This window comes from Solanum verrucosum, unplaced genomic scaffold (assembly GCF_900185275.1).
Source record: "Solanum verrucosum unplaced genomic scaffold, falcon-dt-bn FXZP01000122.1, whole genome shotgun sequence".
In the NCBI taxonomy this organism is placed as follows: domain Eukaryota; kingdom Viridiplantae; phylum Streptophyta; class Magnoliopsida; order Solanales; family Solanaceae; genus Solanum; species Solanum verrucosum.
Window position 1 is genome coordinate 85,496 of NW_026019847.1, and position 19,412 is coordinate 104,907.

Here is a 19,412-nt window from a genome sequence, read left to right on the forward strand (position 1 = left end):
TACTATAAAGCAGTACATTACTTAATTTGAGAACAAAGAACTATCACCTACCTCGAATCAAACCTTGAAAACTTTAAAGAAGTCAAACTTTCTCTTTTTGTAATGCCTTGGCCTATTCTTGATCTAAGATAATAATAAACACCAAAATCAATGAGCAATGGCTTAATTAAACCCTGATTGTTACTTAATCCTAATCCTAGCTAATTCCATGGTCACTCCATCCAGATCAAGAATGTTTCCACCATTAATTACAAGTTAGGAGAGTAATTAATTTACCTCTATCAAATAGAACGAAGAAAAATAACCTAGGTCTCCTTTAATTTGTAATTTTCCAAAACAAGATAGCCAATAATGATCAGTTTTGAGATCTTTCTACACAAAAATTTGACTAACCCCACTATAACGACCTTGTCATAGTGGTACCACCCACTATAACAGGAATTAATTTCCTCTACTATAGTGGTGTGACATCCTCTATAGCGGGTTGAACGGAAGTAAAGACTCAAAAATTTCCCCAAGGTCTCCATTTACCAACACACCTTCGATCCTTGACCTTCCAACCTAATCCATTTTCTTCAAGATCAATATCGAGAGTTTTACTCACCTAAATTCACTTTGAAAATAAATATAGATTCCTTAACATATTATATACTAGAAAATTCAACCTAAGGTTAGACATTATCCTCTATCCTTCCTGAATTATCGTAGACCTCACCTTGCTCGGAGAGAAAAACACATGTCTTACACTAAAAGTTCACACGCTTCTTTATTCAAAACAAAAAAAAATATTCTGAAATGAACCCACATATAAAAGTGGGCCGATCTGCTCATTATTTCTGTTTGTACATTTTTTTAATTTTTATCTGAAATTGGCCTAAAATTTTAAAGTCACTATCTAAAAAGCTTTCCAACTCAATTCTTTCACTATTGATCTAACCATAACGACTGTAAGGGGTCGTTACAATTTCTTTATGAAAAACCTCAAATTTCTTCAACAATTATATAATAAGAACAAGACATTCTATATAATGTTTATTGTCTCTCTTTCCCACTCTCCTTTAGTTCTCTCTTCTTTTTTTTATTTTATTTCATGCCTTTCTAATTTAAATAATATGTTTTATGTTGGTCTATTATTTATTTTTAATTAATAACAATTAACTTGGTAATGTTAATTAATTTTTTTAAAATTTTTGTATCCTCTATTCAATTAGAGAAGGCTTGTTTAATATCTCGGGAAAATATTTCTCATAGTTAAAATAGTTTTTTATGACAGTGCCCAACACGATTTAAGTATTATTTGTGTACTACTTAAAAGATTATCGTAGTAATATGTATCTAATTTTTAGTACTATTATTTCGTTAAATAATAAATTATATTATATATTATTGTGACTTTTCATTGTTCCCCAACAATCTAAACCACTATGGCAAATAATTCTACTCCTGAAATTATTTTTAATACTACAAATGTGGTACTATTCCCTCTACCCCAGTTTCGATGGTACTATCATATGTCAAGCCATTTTCAGATGTGTCAAATATTAAAATTTTTGCTAACGAAAATTTTTAAAAGATGGAAAGAACGTATTTTCTCACTATTTGATACATATGTATTTTCTCCTCCTCAGTGCCTAAAAGTTGGGTAGCATAAGGAGACAAGGCATGAAACTTAACCTCATATATTACAAGAGACATGTTGTCCTACTCAAGTGCTAAAAACTCATATTTATTGCGATCCCTGAAAGTACGAGGCACAAACTTCTCCAGAAACATGGCGTGAAACTAGGCTCAAGTCAGTGAAGGAAAAACATACGATGACACTCCACATGAACCCTTCACTACATCTTAGCATCCCTCTGTAGCTGAAAAGTAACAAGCTTCACTCTATGATGCTACATAATACCCAACATATGCAACCTTTCATAACAATTCAAGATGAACTCAAAAGCATCCTCATTCTTAGTACCATGAAATGATGGAGGCTTCAACTTTAGAAACTTAGTCAACCACTCATGCTCAGTTCAGTCATAACAGGGCCTAGTATGGTAAGAAAGAATGCATCAGTACCTGAAGTTCATCTATCACAAATCACAAGTTACTATGCTTTAAGTCACACTTGTACACCGAAGTTAACACATTTATTGCATGAGATTGATATAAGCTAACATTTCAGTTTATACTCCTTCCAATCCCTAGCCATACATTATACATATAATACTTATAAAACAATTAGCAAACACTTATAACATAAACGGAAAACAAATAATCATCACCTACCTCAGATCAATTCTGAAATACTCTATAAAACCTGAGCTTTCCCCTTGTTATGATACCTAGCATGTTTTTGGTCTACGAACAATCAATATAACACATAATCATATCAAAATTACCTAAATACACCCAGATTATATCCTAATTTCAAATTCGAGGCCACTCTCAGAATTATTCCACCCAAATCAGGATATTTTCACCATTAAATTAAACAAAATCCTCCCTTAAGATCACCACCCCAGTTTCTAAGGCTCAACGATAGAATTATTAAGTTAGGGGAGTAATTTATTTACCTTTACTGATGATAACGATGAAAAATAGATGAAATTTGCCCTAGGCCGCTCTTGCTCTTTTTCAAAACACAATTGCCAAATAATGAGCAGTTTTGGAATTTTTCTGCATTAACTACGACTAACCCTACAATAGCGAAAATTAATTTCACCGCTATAGCAGCTTGCAAGGGACAGGGACTCGAAAATCCTTCAAAATTAGACTATTTCGCAACACGCCATCGAACTTTGACGTTTTAACCAACCTCATCACGCCAAGTTCGTTATCGGGAGTTATATTCTCCCGAATTCACTTTAGAAATGTCATACGGACTCCTTAACATCTTAGCAACAAGGAAATTAGACTTTACCAAACGTTTCCCCCAATCCTTTCTCTGGATTTCCCTAGATCTTACCTCACTCAAATTTTGTTTGAGTTTAGCCTAACCTGAAATTTTAACTCACTACTCCAAAAGTTTTCTCACTCATTTTTCTTTACGAACAGTTTTCCTATAACGATGAGGAAAGTCGTTACATAATATAACACTACCTCAAGTCAAAAGCGGATCTAAATTTAATATACATAAGTTCAAGTCTTAAGCTTTTTAGTATCAAATTCATTATACTAAGTGCCCGTTTGGATTGACTTATTTTAGGTGCTTTTAAGCCAAAATAGCTTTTAAACAATTTTGAAGTGTTTGAGTAAAGTTAAAAAGTGCTTATAAGCACTTATAAAGCCAAAATAACAAAAATAAGTCATAAGTCAAAAGTCATAAGTTAGAAATTCTAACTTATGGCTTTTGGCTTATAAGTCATAAGCCAAAAGTCCATCCAAACAGACCCTAATATGCAATAATATTAATATTATCAAAATAAAGGATTGATAACAGATTGACTTATAATAATTTTAATATATAAATATACTTTTACACATAAATTATATTTTGCTTTAAAAATACCGGGTTCAATGAATTTGATATTTCAAAGTTACACCCGTCCCTATCTCTGGTCCACATTATAATTTTTGCACATCCCTTTGAAAAAGACATTTGACGTTATTTTAAATATTATCAATTATTTTGAACATACATTTTATTTTGTCGACAAGATTAATATTTTGAACCAAAAGTAATATTTAAAATTTAAATATCGTTATTTTCAAATTCTGTATATAAAATTGACCAGATACATAGCAAAGCCAATTATGATCATCAGACACCAACTAAATATTTGACCTATTTTATAATGTTTCGGCACGTGTCTCCCCCCCCCCCCCCCAACCCCTCTCTTTATAAATATATATATATATATATATATTAAAAGTCTAAGTATTTGACAACTGTTTGTTTGATGATACTATTATCCATATTAAAACTATTATACATCAATCTGTTATCAATACTTTATTATGATAATATTAATATTATTATATAAAATGTACCTCTTTATGGTTATGAAATCGCTTTGATTGAAAAGCAAGTCAATGATGCCATAAGTCAAATGGACAGGTAAGGCGAGAGTCCTTCACTGCACTCCCTAGAGAGAGGGTAACAACTGAAAGTGAGATACATATTTCAGTTTTAAAAAAATAATTATACGATAAATGTGTTTTTCCCCATTAAATTGTGCCAGAGAATATAACATTACATCATTTCACTAGATTATTTTCGCCCACAATGAACTAATTAAATTAAGATGGTAGAATTATTCTATGATTGCATATATGAAAATGAAAGAAAATATTCTGAATTGGAAAAGAGAATATTATAACTTTATAGAGGCTTAGAAAAAATAAAATAAAAGGCAAACTGATGAGTCACGGTTGGAACGTAATTAATTAAATGTATTAATGAATTCACACTGAAATTCTATTTCTATTTAGTTAGTTATTATGAAAATGATAGATTTGTTTTTTAAAGAAAAATTACTAACTATTGGACCAAAAGTTGGGCACATATATTAATTATTATTATATTTTTTTTATAGGGGCTAGTCAGTAGCATGACAAAAGATTGAATCTTTTATTTATACAATTTTGATTTGAACAAACTACTAATTTTGTTTTTACTTGTCGGCAAATAAATGATTTGATAATGAATAACCAAACTAGATATAGTACATATTATGCATGATTTGATATTATAATTAGTTGATTACCCTTCAATACTTCCTCTATATTGGAAAATAAAACAATTTCAACTTTTTTATTTTAAGAAAAAGGTCTCAACATAAGTCATTAACAATCAAGATGTATTTTAGGTAAATTAAATCCAAACAAAACAAATATTTGTCAACAATAATTACAGGATAAGGCATAAGACTCCTCCTAAATATGTAAAAATTATTAGTTACATATTTAAATTATGTGAGGATTTTATTACTTTTCTAAACTTAATTTTTTGTAAAATTTATATTTAAATCATATATACAAGGGTCGAATATAATTATACAAGATGATACTGGTTTTATATTTAACTTGTTGTGTCTATTAATTAAGATGATGTTATTGAATAGTTAACTTCACTCTTGCACTAATTTTGATATCTATGAAGGTGCATCACCCATTTTGATATCTATAAAATTATTTTTGATATTTTACGCAGATTTTTTTCATTTATGAAGTTGTCATACTTGTAAAGTTGATATTTTCACGAATTTTCTTCATTTATTTGGTGTATAAAACTTGCAAGTTATTGTTCTTGTTCATGTCATTGGATCAAAATTGGACCAAAATTAAACCGGTCTAACTACCACTTAATGAAACTTACCTTTAAGTTTTGATGGTTTCTTTTAATCCCTCAAAACTCCGGATATAAGCTTCCACTTCATTCATACCGCACCTGTATGATGTGTAACATCACATCGTTGATCTTCAGATTTCTTGGATCAAAGACCCAAGATACCAAAATCTTTCTCTCTTGAAGATAACGTGTGTATCAAATCTCACCTCCACGCTTGATGCAACATCTCCGAATTTACACTCTAAATACTGTTGCATCCCCGTATTAGACTCTAAAATACTCTGTGTGTCCCTACCACCTCCAAAAATTGTTATTAATACTAAATCATTTTTAGTTTCTAAAAAAAAATGTTAATTTAATGAACCACTTCTGGAGCCAAATTTATAAAAATAATATATTTGAAGCTCCATTATTTACGTGTAAATTTGCTTGCTTGGCCAAATATAATGGAGTTTCACCCAAGTATTTAAAAAAATGCCTAAAAATAAATAAAATTAAATAAATTGTGCATCCAAAAATGAAATAAAATTTTATTATTTGGCTTAAATTATTATTTGGATAAATATAATAAAAGTATCTAAGAATCTCACCCAAACAAGATACATAACTGAAATAAATAGTTAATATATCTAAATAATAAATAAAAAAGAACGCTCACCTGCTGAATATAGGAATAGCAATAGGGCAGGGTGGATGAAAGGTAGTGCAGGTGTAACAACTCATTCGGTCGTTTTGAGTAATAGAGCTTGTTATTTCATAAAAGACTCTTCCAATAGATTCTAAATGGGTATTTTGGACTCGTAACTACAATTATAGAATTGGTGGGATAGTTTTAATAATTAATTTAGTTAGTGGTTAATGAACTAAGTCCATAATTTATTTAATTAAATTACCATATGGCCCATGGATAGGAATAAATTAGAGGGTTTAGTATTTATTTAATTATTAGTTGATAATTATTTAGCCTAAATAATTAAAAGACTAGACAAGAAGATTTAGAGTAGAGCGAAAACCTTACCTGCGGAAGATCGACATCAGGGTAACTTCATTCCTCAATTAATTGATGGTTTAGAATTACAATTAGGCGTATGCATGTTGTGCAATATCAAATATTTAGGGATAAAATTTAGTGCGAGTTGAGTGGCGGCGGCGTTGGGCTGTTGATGTAGTATTGCAAATTAATATATAGTAATATTATTATTATATTATTGATTAGACAGGAAAGGGAAATATATATGTATTAGTATTACGTTAATTCATATGATTGTGTATAGGGAAATTAGGGACAAAAGACATTATTATAGTATTAAAGTTGATGTGGATAATTTGCAGTAATTAAGGATTTGTACAGAAAAGGCAGATTGTCTTCTCTTTCTAGTTTTGGTAGATCTTTGCCACTTAAGCTTGGGCAATGTCTCTGTTTCAATTGGAGTAATGATTAGCCAATCATTGGCTAAATACGTGATAAATTGGGTTTGTAGTATAAGATAAATTATGTTAGAGTTTGTTGACACTGGTGTTCGAAACCAGTGGCTTAATCTTGAATTTTACTACGGATCATCATCTTATAAATTGAGTCTTAGTATATTGAGATAGGTAATTAAATATTAGGTGTATCAAATTATTTAAATCTCATTAAAGTTATGTTAATTGGGGGAATTAAGATCTACCCTTAGGTTTGAACTTTAGGAAATTGATTATATAATTAGGTGAGTTTTTGGGTCTAGGCTAAACATAGAATATTTTGAGTGTTTATAGACTCGTTAACTTACAAATTATGCATATATCTACTTGATAGATTGGAAAGGTTCGGAGGCATTGAGGAAAGTAAAAGCATTGGAGAAGTAGTTTGCTTGACTTCGGGTCTTCGGTGGAGGTAGGTTATGGTTTATTCTATTTGATAGATAGACTCTTAATAGTGATTAATATGTGTTGAGTGATATTGTGAAGTTCTCTATGTACTTGATTGTGTGGTTGTGTGGCTTGGTTGGGTGTTTTGTGATTGGTCTGAAATCCTGAGACGGTGAAATTTATAATCTTGAGCCCTATCTGTTGAAGTGATGCCTTGAATAAATTAAAGAAGGCTTGATGAAATATTGTTAATGCAGTGAAAAGTGGTGATAACAAATGATAAATTAACAATATTAATGGATCGGGGTGTCACGTTCCGACACGGTATTATGGATCGGGGTGTCACGTTCCGACACGGTATTATGGATAAGGTGTCACGTTCCGACACGATATTATGGATCGGGGTGTCACGTTTCGACACGATATTATGGATCAGAGTGTCACATTCCGACACGGTCTTATGGATCGGGGTGTCACGTTCCGACACGGTATTATGGATCGAAGTACCACGTTCCGACATGATATTATGGATCGGGGCTTTGTCACACCCCGTTTTTTCGTAAAAACAGACTTTCGACCTAACAACTCTTTTGGGCTTTGGGTTGTTGGATTGAAGAGTCGTCACCTAACGAATTAAGGCGCATTAGGACACCTATCTAACCTAGCTAATATATATATATATATATATATATATATAGCAATCACATATAATAAGCTAAACCAAAATGGAAATAAGCAATTAGCACGTATATCCCCCTCCTCCTTAAGCGATTCCCAAATTATATCACATATATAAAGTTAGAGTTTACAAATTATTACAAAACAAAAATAGAGATTAAATAATACATAAGTTAAACAAAATCAATTATGTCTATCGCTTCCCTCCCATGGCAACTCTTCAACATCTTGAACCTTTAAATTCAAAAACCTTGCTAAAATAAAAAGGAGATACCCAGCAAATACAATATAAGAAGACAACAAGATAATAATACTAGTTATAAACCAACACACATGACATTAATTATTTCATACTTATGAGCAGGAAGCAGACACACGGACATATTCCAACTAACCACAGAAGTATAAAGTCAAGCATAGAACAAAGGGTAGGAAGACTGACATGGATGCTTCCTTTATTTATTCATTTCAAACACACAATATTCATAATAGATGATGCAATACGAAATTTAAACTAATGAAGGGGAGCTAACCGATTATGCAAAATAGTTATCAGCAATGCAGACGAACTTAATCCGGTATTAGACCCGAACACAACAAAACAGCAAAACAGAGAGGAACTTTGAAGTTTTTAACCGAAAGAACTTAATTCTTTTTAAGAGTATAGAGAGCAATATATTATTTTAGTATTTTTTAGCATGTAAGCCAATGTTCAGATGTGAGAGTGTGTGAGCAATGAAGGGAGGGGTCCTATTTATATATTAAAAGAGGGGCACATATAAGGAAAATAAATATTTTAAGGAATCAATTAATATAACATTTTCCTTATTTCAAAGGAGAGCCAAGTCAGATTGTTAGTAATTTATTTTTTACCAAATATAAAAAGCAAGTAAGAATCTCCTTACTATAATAAAACACTAATATTATTTAATATTCACAGACAAATCAGAAACGGGCAAGAGACAGTTATGGAAATAAAATCAATTTACTGGATCAAGCAAATAATCAAATCAATTTAAGAAAATTGCATTACCTTAAAGCAAGCCATAAATCATGGTTCAAGCACCGAAGAGAGTTATTGAGCATTTCAAATAATCAATTATATAGGAGAAACAATAACAAATTAGCATAATCATAAGAAATCGAGGTATCACTTAATCAGTTAATTATGCATTATCGTAAACATGCGAGTAAAAGTTATCCAACTAAGAAAGTAAAACGATTTCACGTTAATTAATAAAATAACTCAAAAATACCATGATTGAATTTCATAAATCAAGCAATTCGGTCATTGCCAAACTGTATTCCAAGTTGATCTTAAAAGCATACGAGCAGAATCAAAGGACCACCGATATTATGTTACCAAGCACATGGATCGAAAATCTCAACAGCTTATGCTTCACACAAATTTCATGCTTAAACAAGATTCACAACTATTATCGATTTTTGAACACTCATTCATAAAATATCAAGAAATCATAGTCGAATTTAGGAGAACGGTTAGAATATAAATAATTAAACAAAGATGAACCTGGACGGATCTGTCGAGATCCGTCTTGTACGAAAACTCCAGAACTTCGAGCTTTGCCGGAGTATTCATGAGGCGGCTGCTTGTTATTGTTGTCGTGCAGAGAAGGAAAGAGAGGAGTGGATGAGCTGGTCGCTTGGTTTGCTGTTGGAATTCGCCTGGTTGCTGCTGCTCGAAAAAAAAAATGGAGAACGGAGGGAGATGGAGCAGCTACTGGCTGCTGGTCTGAGCTGGCTCTCGCGCTGGTTGCTATTGGCCGGAACAGTTATTGCTCTCCTCGCCGACTACTGCTGCTGATTGCTTGGAGCTCGCTGGACGAAGCGGTTGAGGGAGAGAGAGAGCGCAACGAACTTTCGTTGTTGCTGCCGGTGTTTTCGTCGATCCATCGATGGAGAAAGAAGGGAGCAGTGCCGGTGACTGCTGCTCTGAGCTGGCTCTCGCGCTGGTTGTTGTTGGCCGGAGATGTTGTTGTTTTCCTCGCCGACTGCTCGCTTGGAAAAGAGGAGAGAAGAGAGGGGAGAATAGAGGGAGACATCTACTAATTTTCATGGTGTCTTGTCGGTCGATACTTTCTCCGTCGGAGCTTACTACTGGCCATCATCGTTTGTCGAAATTGCTGCTGCTCGCCTCACCGAGCTGCTGCATCTCGCCAGAGCGAGGAAAAGATGAGAGAGAGGGGCGGCGGGTCTTTGGAGACAGGAAGATGCAGAGTGAATAATGTTAGGGTTTGAATCTTTTGATAATTTAGAATAGGAAATAATAGGTAAATAGATCTTGACCTTTGATTTGAATAGAACGAATGGACACGATTAGATCATGGGTTTGATCAAAGTGACAGACGAACGAGATTAAAAGAATGAGTCTTAAATCAGATATTATTGAATTTGGAATGGCCATAATTGCAAAAAAAATGGCTAGAATTGAAATGAAATGGTGGTTACTATTGAAATAAAATTTGGATTAAATTGGCTAAAATTGAAATGATTTAGAATAAAATAGGCTACAATTTAAATGATTTTGAGGAAAATTAAAGAAATGTTATCCAATTAAAATACTACAAATATTATAACATTTTATATAATAAAAATCACTTAAACTTTAAAACATTTGAAATAAAAATAATTATTTTGAGTTTTACTGATAATTTTAAAAATATTTTAATAATATTTACGATAACTTTATAAAGAATGCATACTAAAATATATAATTTTTAGACAAAATTGATTAAAATTCTACACTCGAAATATTTTTTTAAAATTACGCATTTAACTGAATAGCACTTTTGAAAGGGTTAGAGGTCGGTCAAAATTGGGTGTCAACAGGTGTCACGTTCCAACACGGTATTATGGATCAGAGTGTCACGTTCCGACACGGTATTATGGATCGGGGTATCACGTTTCAACACGATATTATGGATTGGATTGTCACATTTCAACATGGTATTATGGATCGGGGTGTCATATTCCGACACGATATTATGGATCGGGGTATCACGTTCCCACACGGTAACATTAAAGAGGAAAACATATTGAATTAACTGAATGTACTCAATCTCAAAGAACCCATTTCCCAAACGAGCGTGGTGTGGAGGCATGAGTCCTCGTGTGTGTTCTTGATATTGTGATTGATTACGTACTTGCTTCAGTTGTCACTTGTTCATGTTGATTTTATACTATTATTCATTGCATATTAGTTACTATTTTGAGTTAACTGATGATATCTACTCAATACATGTTGCCCCGTACTGAGCCCTACTTGTGTTTTTCTTTGTTTTCCTTTTATGGAGTGCAACAAGTGTACCAACGGCTTTGACTCGCCCTCAGCTCTAGCCAGTCTCAACATATCAGGTTCAAGGGTGAGCTATTCATTCAAGCTTGTGTTGGATTCTCTCGGTCATGACCTGATGTCCTTAGTTTTCAAACACAAATTACTTTATTTCATTTATTTTGACGTCTTTGATACTCTTAGAATTAGTATTTGGAGATTAGATGTCCTTGATGTAATGACTTTCAGGTTTTGGGAATGACATATAGTAGACTATAATGGATTTATGTTTCTTACACTAATAAGATTTAAGCTTCTGCATTATGGTTAGTATTTTGTAAGTTGAATGATAAATATAAGTTGGAGTTGAATTCATTGATTCGCCCACCTAGGAGGTTAAGTGTGGGTGCCACTCACGACTCGATTTGGGTCGTGACAACAAGCTTAAGGTTGTGAGGGGCAGGGAGATATGCGGGATGGATTGAAGTGGTTTTTAAAAAAACTAATGCAGGTTGCGGGTCTATGCAATTTTATGCGGGTTCAAACTTAATTACTTTTTACATTTTGTAAGAGTGATAGAACATTATATATTAAGATAGTTTCTTTAAAGTTACTAAATTATTGAAGCTAGTAAATGAAAATGGTTCTTACATGCTTCCTAATTGACCTCTAAAATATAAAATTTTAAGTCATTATCTATTAAATTAATACAACTTGATGAAAACATAAATTTATTTTCATGAATTTTATATCTAGTATCAAATTTATCTAGAAAATGAAAATTTTAAAAAAATTATGCAGAGCGGATCTATGCGAGGCGGGGTGGGGCAGATTGACAATGAAAAAAATTATTATGCGGGGCAAAGCGTGACAAATTAATTTTTTTACGATTAAGCTCAACCTGCCTTGGCCCCACCCTTCACTGCTTCATAGCCATCCCTAGCTGAATTCTATCGTTTTGACTAAAACAAACTAAAGATAATAAATCTCTAGCCAATTCTTTTTATTTTATTTTATAAATTTTGAGCATGTTGATGATAAAAACTACTTCTTTTGGAAAAAATATATTTTGTATTTGACTAATTCATTTGAAAAGTGTTTTTCATAAGCAAATTGTGTTTGACTAATCTTTTCTAAAAAGTGCTTTTAAGAGTCAAATTACGGCAGCAGACAAGTATTAATGTGCTTTTAATATTAAGATTATTTTGTAGAGAGACACTATTTTAAATATCAATTATTAAAATTTTAATTAAATTTTATTTTTATTAAATTAAAATGTATATATTCAAATTTTCAATTAATAATATCCATTTTTTTGGAGTGCTGAAATCTTTAATTGTTATTTTTTCTCTTAATCTTGCTAAAATATCACTATTACTTTTTTTCTAATTCTAAAAAATAATATGTAAAATAATATATAAAATATAAAAATAAAATAATAATAATATGTACGCATAAAATACAAAATAAAATTTTTAAATGAAACTTAACCAAACATATGAGATATGCTAATTAATTAATAAAGAATATATTGGTAAATATGTATATATGGAAGGGATTTACTCTTGAAAAAAATATTTTTTTGCTTCTGTTTTTTTAAGAAGAAAAATTTCATAACTTCTTATTAACAACAAAAAAAATATTTTTACTTCCATTTAAAAGAAGTTTTACAAGTTTGTCAAACACTTAATTTTTCAAAAAAAATATTTTTTTCTCAAAAATAAGTATTTTTGGCCTTCCAACAACAATATCAAACAAATTCTTTGTTCTAAAAGAGAAAAATATTTACTATTAGAATAAATTTTCATTGCATAACTTTTTATTTGATTAAAAATAATTTAAAAAAAGGAATGCACAGTTGCATAAAATAATCATAACATTTAAAGAACTGTTGAGTTCGACTCTCTCTTGATTATTTAGATGGTTAAATGTAAGATCAATCCCTTTTGACAAGCATAGATAATATTGAACAAATTAATTCATGAGTTCACTTAGTCATTTTTCCTTCCCAAACACCTTTAGAGAAGATAACACTATAACTGATTTACTCGCGAATATGATTGAACATTGCAAAACAACTACCTTTTTCACTATGGCGGTAAATCTTCCTTCTAAGATTACATCCACCTTGAAGAATTATCTAGTTGACAAGTCCAATATTAGAATTCGAGTGAAGAAGGACAACTTCATTTTCAACCCTAGCTAAAATTGTTTGGTTGCTTCCAGTTCTATAGACTCTAGAATTTTTTTGTTAACTTATTTGACGAGGAGCAACCCTCCTCCTTTTTCTTTCCTTTTATTTTAATAAGTTGGAGTGTAAAATTATGTCATCACTCTTAATTTTGTAATGCAGAGATCGAATTTCACCCCTCCATGCTCATTTGAGTTATCTTTTGAATCCCTTTTAAGAAAATCTTTTTTAAAAAAATGTGGTTGGAATAATTAAGTCATTGTAATTAAATAAACACCCACTGAAAAGTTGTTTTTCTCAATCTATCTTTTTCAAGTTTCACAAGCCTAAAAGGGAGTAAACTCATGCTTTGGTCATGTTACCATCTAGAGAGTAAAGACAACTGTATAGTCAAATTTCGGGAATAATTATGACCAAAAAAATTATGTGTGCATTAAATAAATGATGTTAAATTCACAATGGGCGGTCAGCTATTATGCCTTTCTTTTTCTCAAGTTACCTATTTTAATTTATTTTTTTATTCAGTAATTGTAGTTAGCTCTTTTAAGTTATGTAATTATACAAGAATTATTTATATTGGCAACTGATACAATTATACAAATGGAAAAGGGTCAAATATACCCTTGTACTATTGGAAATAGTTTATATATACTTTTCGTTATACTTTCGGGTCATATATACCCTTCCCGTTATACTTTGGTACATATATACCCATCCCGTTATACTTTGGTACATATATACCCCTAATTTTAACAGAATGACACATGTCAGCTTAAAAATCAAATAACGCATCCCCAATTTTAATTACCCAATTCCTTTGAAACCCACCCATTTCCTATTGACCCACCTTCAAAGAAAACCATTTTCTTAAGTCATCTTCTTTATCTAAAATTTTCATTAAAATCAAGTCTCAACCACCGTGAAACTCAAGGAAGAAGTGAAAAGCCAATACCATCTGGACTGAATCCTCAACTTTCGGCAACCAACACCAGCAAGAGCATCCCACAATATAAAATGAATAACTTTTCGTAACACAAATGATGCAAATACCTTTTAAGGAAAGTTGATATTGAAGCTTATAGTGGGAAATTACCGTTGAAGGAGATGATGGTGTGGAGATTTAGCATCTGGTGTGTTGAACTTCTATTATTTTTTACTTATGCAGTACTCCCTTGGTACTGCTACTATTAATAAAATTACTTTATCCTTGTTTTAAAAAATGGAAGTAATGCTTCTCACTTCCTCCTCTAGTTTCACAGTGAGCTTTTGTGGCTGATTTTAATGGAGGTTTCACTTCCTCCTTTGGTTTTTCAGTGAGCTTTTGTGGCTGATTTTATTGGAGGTTTTAGATAAAGAAGATTACTTGTGAAATTGGATTTGGTTGAAGGTGGGTCACCCGGAAAATGGGTTTTAAATGGGTGGGTTTCAAAGGAATTTGGTAATTAAAATTGGGGATGTGTTATTTGATTTTTAAGCTGACATGTGTCATTATATTAAAATTAGGGGTATATATGTACCAAAGTATGATGGAAGGGGTATATATGACCCGAAAATATAACCAAAGGTATATATAAACTATTTCCAATAATATATGAGTATATATGACCCTTTTCCGTTATACAAATTATACACACCTAGAATTAAGAAGTGACCTTGTTTTAAGCTGATAAATCAGTAACCTAGTGATATATAGATACCACCAGGAGACATCTTCACATGGGTGCACACATCTATTAAGTTTCACATTTCATTTAAATTATTATGCATTCAGTGATTGTATTAAAATTCAAACTCGAATATCGTAATTTATTTTTTGCCTTTTTTAAATTTGAACATGGTGGAATCTATCTAATAGTGTATTTTAATACAAAACAATAATTTTATTTTAGAATTGATTTTTATATTATGTTATATTATTTGTTTCTAATAGGATTTTGCTATAGCAATAAAAAAATATTTGAATTAATAATGTCATTGTAAAGAGGTTTGGGTAAATCATTATGTTGTGTAATATATCACAAATATAATAAATTACAATTGAAAATAAAATAAATAAAAAATATGAGGCGTGGATATCTCACTTTCTTTAAGGAGATTCAAGTCCACTGCGGCATAATCTACACTGATTTAGCAGTATCACTTTTGGCGTGTCCCCTCCAAGATACAACAACGTAACACACCAACATCATACAACTCAAGCAACTCTGGATTAGTTGAACAGTCCAAAATTCAACATAAGAACACCTTCCTTCAATATATAAATACTATCTTTTATATAGTGAATATAATTGAAGACTTAGAATATTTTCTTTGTCTCAACTCTTTCTTTCACTACTACACACTACAATATTTTTTCACACTTGACATCTTTCTTTTTACCTCCCTTCACGAAGGAAGAAACATCACTATTTATAGATGATGGATTCTTCCTTGTATTGAATAGGAATAATGTGGATAATAATGTAGGCGAATGAATGGAGAAATCATGCCTTGGAGGTTACAAGAGTCACAAGGCATAATGAGGTAGAATAATTGATGAAATTAGTGGTAGATCATGTCAATAGTGGTTACAAAAGTTACACCAAAATAATGACCACATTCTTGTCAATTTATACCCACTAATTAACATATACACTTAGGGCCCGTTTGACCATGCGATATGGAATCATGATATGATATCATAATATGAAATTATGAGATGAAGTTGAAGTTTTGTTTGGACATGCAATATGAAATTTTTGTGTTGTATATTTTCTCATAAACATAAAAATCTCATAAGTTGTAAAACTATTAAAATAGCCTCAATGTTTATTCAATCTTATCAAATAAATAAGAAATTATAAAATCGCATAAGAAATTATAAAATCGCATAATAAATGTTCTCCACTTAATTAACTGTTTCATCTAACTTTAATTGATCAATCTTTAATTCAATAAAAAAATTAAACATAAATTGTAGTGTAATAGTCTTTAATATAATCCTCCCACATAGTACATACAATCTTCTCACGTTGAACTTGCATTTCTCGATCATATGACCGATAAGACGAGACAACATTGTTACTTTGAGCCATTTGTTGGTCAATATCATTCACAACTATATTTTCATGCTCATATACCATATATATTTCATCACTCCTTTGGTATTCTCGAAAATAATTATGTAACACTGTACAAGTTATGACAGTTTTCACTTGTCTGTCAATATCATATGGGTCATGTCTGGTTTCATTTGTGTACAATTACACATTTTCAGTGCGTTAATTTCGTGCTAAAATCAAACATATTGAAAGTAGTGATTATCAAACAAACATCACTAATTTTGTTTTTTTTTTCATATTAAATTGCTTTAAACATTTTCATATGTAGCCTAAAGAGAAGTTTTTTTATTATGAAAAACTAAAAAAGTATTACTCCCTCCGTTCTTATTTATATTCACCAAATCAATTCATACTTTATCATTTATATTCACCAAATTTAAAGCAATAATAAATTTTATGTTGGTGAGAATAATAAATTTTAAAATGTAATGATGTGATTATTAATTTTATTTACATATGAAATAAATGGTTAATAGATATAAATGTAGGGTTGTTTTAACAAAATATAAACTTGTGGGTCAACTTTTGTATTTAAAAAATCTCAAATCATGATATGAAATTCCCAAATCATGATTTTTGGAGAATATGGTATACCATCTCATGATATGAAATCATGAGATGGAATTAGCGTGAAATCGCATGTCCAAACACTGATTTCATATCGTGATATGGTATCGCATGGCCAAACGCCTACTTAATATTTTAATTTTAATATTAAATGCATAAACACCAACATATTATTTTGATTTGGGCTGCGAAAGTGGTATTAAATCGAGACAAACTCTAAATATCATATATGACCTCAAAATAATAAGATTTAAGATTGGGTAGTAAGACGATGGGGGATTAGCTTCATTATTGAGAGGGAAACAATCTGATCACCAGCCAATTAAGGCCCCAAAAAGGTGTTTACCGAAAAAATCATCATTTTGGTTAGAATGTGTAAAAAAAAAGAGTTAAAAGCAAGTGTGTCAAGGCCGATCAAGTTTGATCCCTTTGTGCTAAATCGCCAAGATCGTGATTTATTACAAGTAAATAATCTTCCCAAAATGGATAGTACAAGAGAGGGGGAGGTTTTAATGCCTCTTTCATAGAAGACACTAAATGGGGAAGAACAAGATAATAATGTAAAGTTACCTAAGATATTATGTCTTATATTCTTTGCAAAACTTCCTTTTATAAGTAACAAAAACAACGACATGCTTTAGAACTAAACGACTATCTCATAGCTAGATTGTGTCGATGTTTTGACACCTTGCTTGAAGCTGATAGGGCATGCGACTGGATATTTATTGTTTGAGAAGCAGTGCATTGTTTAAGGCTTGGAGATTCGGTACTATAAAACAATGCCACATATTTTTTTTGGATTCCATTTTTTCTTCACCTTTTGCGTTCAAAAAATAAATTTAAAAAATCATTCAACCTTAAAATCATTTAAATATAGCAAATAATAACAAGATTCAAGATCGATGTGTAGAGTTAACAACCGTTGATATGTTTATATTGATGAAATTATTATTGATGTGATAAAAAAATGTAGTACCAAATATACCCTTAGAAATATGAGAAAACCGTAATTATGATCAATCTAATTGAAGAGTCCGTAAATTACGGATCAAAGTTATTTAGTGAAATTTAACCTATGGTTAAAAATAAAAATTTAAAAACATGACCAGCTGTAACCTGGCAATTTAAATTTAGTAGATTCATTCCGTACACCTCATTTGGAACAAGTGATGCAGCTTCAAGTTAGGTACTCTAATGACGATAATACCCTCACCTTTGCAAAATATCCCTTTGTCCAATTTTATATACACAACTTCCTTTTTAATTAGTTGCAAAAAAAAAAAAAAAAGAGACATATTTCTTATTTAACAAATAATTAATAATATTATAAAAATTTACTCATATTAAGTCCGACTTATTTAATAAAAAGTGTATAAAATATGTTTTTCTATTTTATTTTTGAAAATAAATTTGAAACATTTCTTAAATTTTTGTTTGTTTAGAGGAAGTACCTTGCATCACACTTGCTTGTCTCTTTTGCCTTGTTTGAAATTTGACTCATCGTCCACATACTTTTATTGTTTATGTCTATATTATAAATAAAATATATAATATGAAAGGGAAATAGCACTAGTCTTTGTTTAAATTTATTTAAGTATGAAAATAGGCAAAACAGTTTGATAACTTGTCCTATAAAAATATATATCATATTACTATATAATTATTTGTCTTCTTAAGGAATGATAAAGTCAAGGGAGGATCGAGTTTGAGGTATGGGATATGCCAATGTTATAAATAATAATAATAATAATAATAATAATAATAATAATAATAATAATAATAATAATAATAATAATAATAATAATAATATAAATGACAAAATAATTATTAATTAAACATTATTTCAAACTATGCGATATATGAAAAATATTTATCTAATCTTGTTTAATTGCACTTGCAATTTTTTGTGTGTTATACAATAGATTTTGCCGATAAAGATTAGTAAGTGAAAAATAATACAATTAACTGTAGTTTATATCATTATTGATAAACAGTCGTTATTAAGTAGTTAATTTGCACATCATGAAGAAACTCATATTTCTACTGTTATCAAAATTTATGATAGAAAGCAACAACAACAACAATATATTTCGTGAAATTTCACTAAATAGAGTTTAAAGAGGATAAATTATACATAAATATTATTATTATCTTGTTGAAATAAGGTTTTAGAAATACTCCCGTTTAAATACAAATAGAAAGTAAATTTAAAAACAATAAAAAGTAAAATAAAAAAATCATTTTTTCCTCTCTCTGTCTCTAATTACTTGTCCATTTTTGAATTGACACACCTATTAAGAAATCAATAATTGACATAGTGAGTTTACCAATTTACCCCTATTAATTATGAAGTTGATGAATTAAAAATGTCATATTTTCAAGAAGTTTTACCTTTTTCAAAGTAATTAATTGAGGGTATAACAGGTAAAAAAAAATTGTCCTTTCTTAATT